The sequence below is a fragment of the Mus caroli genome, unplaced genomic scaffold (genome assembly GCF_978045245.1).
Source record: "Mus caroli unplaced genomic scaffold, Mus_caroli_1 scaffold_15, whole genome shotgun sequence".
Taxonomy (NCBI): domain Eukaryota; kingdom Metazoa; phylum Chordata; class Mammalia; order Rodentia; family Muridae; genus Mus; species Mus caroli.
In genome coordinates, this window is record NW_028227270.1 from 55756801 (window position 1) to 55760219 (window position 3419).

Consider the following 3419-nt stretch of genomic DNA (forward strand, 5'->3'; position numbering starts at 1 on the left):
TTTTTTTTTTCTTACAGTCCAGTCTTTATTCCCCTCCATGTCCCCCTCTGACAGTTCCTCATCCCATTCTTCTTCCCCCTTCTTCAGGAGGTTGTCCCCACTCCCTGGGGTCTCAAGTGTCTCGAGGGTTAGGTACATCTTCTCTCACTGAGGCCAGTCCAGGCAGTCCTCTGCGGTATATGTCAGATTTAGTTTTAAGAGGCCCATCTACTCCTTCCTCTGCTTCTTGCCTTCATTCTCATGTACCTTGGGGTGACTGCTATCAAAGCGTCTTTTAGAGCCACAGTGCTGTTTTGCTTCTTCTAAAAACTTATCCAAACCAAAAGGATCTTCCTCAAACTGCACTGGTCCTACTCGGCCTCTCTGCCTAAGGTATGAGCCAGAAAATGCCTTATCAGGAACAAATCTGTTGGTCTTTATCCTGGTTTCGAGGTCATCACCATACATGTCCTTGTCCAGACTCTTACTGGGCCTGTAGATACTCTGAGCCATATCTTTGCCACCTTTCCAGGCCTGATCATAAACATTATAAATTTCATCTTCTCCGCCTGCAAATCCACTGCCCATACCCTTGGATTGATTGAAGAGCCTTTGGTCATATTGAACTTCATTGGAAGTTCGAGGATTGGGCACACCAAGAACAATGACTTCACTGATATCTCGGTTTTCATTTCTCTGTAGCCTTGACCTCTTATCAGGAGCTGCCCTGGAAAGGTTCCGGTCCTGCTGCCTCTCTTTTCGCCTGTCATGGCGGATTTCATCTCTTTCACAGGCCTCGCCATCCTCTTTTTCCATGTGGGTTTTGATCCCAGCTCTCCTTTCTCTGGCTTTCTGGGCCATTTCTCTAAGTTTCTCTTCGTGTTTCTCCTTTTCTTTTTGAGCCACCTTTCTCTCTACTTGGGCTCGCGTTTCCACGGCTTCTCGAGCCTTCCGCTCACCGATGTACAGCACTTCAGCTAGCTTGACAAATTTTTCATTTATGTGGACAGTCTGAAGTCCTCTTCCATCAGCAGCCAGCCGTTTATCCAGTGGAATCGTATAACCCTTCGAGTTCTTCCACCTAGATATACACAGAGGGATCTTCCACTCCTGCTGTTCTTTCACAGTGTTCTTCCGAGGAGGAGAGTGCATTACAGGTACCGGAGGAGATGGTGGTCCACGGGGAATTTTCTTATTAATCCTGAATCTCGGAGGCTCCATTGGGTCTTTCTGCATTTTTACGATCCGAATAACCCTCTGTTTAGGTCCAGAATTGAATGTTCCTCCTTGTTGAGATGGCGTGTAGTGGATATACTTAGCAGGAGTATACTTCTCAGCTGCATGAGCAGGTTTGGCCGCATGAACCTTCCTTGATATTATCTTCTCCAAGGCTATTCTTGTCCTTTCTGTTATTTCTTTAACCATCTCTTTATCAGGCCTTTGTAGGTCTGGGTCATCTGGATTCATAACCTCCTTTGGAATTAGGTCAGTATATTTGCTATAAATGACCTTGTCTTTGGAATGTCCCTGTCGAGCAATTATATCATATTTAATTTTCCCTTCCTGATCCAGCTGAATGGCCAGAGCATTGGATATTTTTTTCTGTTTACCCATATCCAGAGGATACTGGGCCACATGGATTTCAGGGAAAGCACCTCCATCTCCAAAATCCTCCAGCACCCGCGGAACCCAGCCTTTCCTGATTCCATATGAGGGAGGCTCTCTTCCAAAGGAGACCAGAGAGGTCCTCTGTGCTCTGAGACCTTGCCCTTTCTTCAGCTTCAAGTTGGTCCTGAGATAGCTGAGTGAGTACAGGTAAAAAGCTGGTGAGGGACATCTTCTGCTCCTTCAAGAGCAAATCACAGCTTTGGAGGGCGAGTCTTGCCCACAACGAGGAACACAATGGAAAAAAATGCTCAGTGCACGCGTGCCCTGACCGAACAGGCCTCTAGGCTTTGTAGTTCTTTGAGCTGGATTTGTGGCAGTCACCGGTCTGTAGTCCAAATAACCCAACAAAGGTCAGCTATGCATGGGAAGTCCAAGATTCGGTAAGTTTTTCAGTCCCACGAGGCTAGTTGTTTCAACTGGTCTTCTGTAGAGATTCCGACGGATTTGCTGGCAAGTCGATGCAGCAGTCGAGGAAGAGTGAGTCTTCCTTCTACCAGTGTCCTTATATAGGGCCTCTAGCAGAAGGTGTGGCCCAGACTAAAGGTCTGTACGACCACGCCCAGACCTGAGATTCAATTTGTTCCAGGCTGTCCTTGAATTCAGAGATCTCCTTGCCTCAGAATCCTGGCATTTTCTAATCCACTCAATGCTCTGATCCCACAAGGCAGGGCTGGAGAGATTCTCAGATCCAAGAGCTATCAGGATATACCTGTTGGAAGTCTTTCTTCGATATTCTGAGACAAAGGGAACATAACCTCATTAGCTGTGTGAGCTGAGCAACTGTGTCAGTAAGGACAGAGACCATCCAGCTAATGGGGACAACAGAATTATAAGGCTGACTCTCAATGTATACTCATTAACAGCCTTTGAACTGCAAAAGCTGCACTTTATCTTGTGTCTGGCAAACCTTTCTAACACTGCCAGTATCAACCAAAATCTTCAGGTGATTGTTTTTTTTTTTTTTTTTTTTTTTTTTAAGTAAACCACTCAGCTTTAATATGTTTGAAGATAAGTTTTTATGCCAGTGTGAATTGCTGCTTCCATATTTATCTCAGATTCTGAACTTCTGTCATAAAAATAAAATAAAATAAAATAAAATAAAATAAAAATAAAAACTTTTATTTTCCAGGCTACTGTTTATGACCAACTTGGAATTTCATACAATCTACTGGGGACTATAAGATATATCTTATATATATATACTTTTGTGGATAGATTACATGTTTTTACAGTATTTGGGTATTCAATCATTTTCAGTCTCAGATGTCAATGTTTTATTGAAAGCTTTGGAGAAACACAAAATGTTTGACAGGAAATTAAGTGCTACAGCCCAAAAGGCCTCTCCACACACTCATCTGGACCTTAGACATCACTACCAACATGAACCAGAACATGGGCGACCATGTAGAAGGTGTGTTCCTTCCCCGCAGGGCCTGTATGCTGTGTAGGAAGAGTTCACTGTGCAGCCTATGGGACCTCTTCCAAACAACCAGTCCTTATAGGAATTCAGAAAATAAGAAACTACATTAACAATATTTTGTCATGATTTCCAAATAGTGAGGCAATACAAAGAAAATTGCTTTGAAAAATAAAAGGAATGTTTTTCTTTCCTGTTAGAAACACTTTGTGTCTAAATGCCACTGTCATTAACTGCAGCTTTAAAAATTAACTGCACATTGCATACACTAGCAAGATTTTGCTGAAAGGACCCAGATAGAGCTGTCTCTTGTGAGACTATGCCGGGGCCTAGCAAACACAGAAGTGGATGCTCA

At 43.6% G+C, this 3419-nt stretch overlaps 1 pseudogene; it reads right to left on the minus strand.

Annotated features, from left to right (window-relative positions):
• Positions 1 to 207: 207 nt before the first annotated feature.
• On the minus strand, positions 208 to 1816 carry LOC110308697 (SNW domain-containing protein 1 pseudogene; annotated as a pseudogene).
• Positions 1817 to 3419: the final 1603 nt, after the last annotated feature.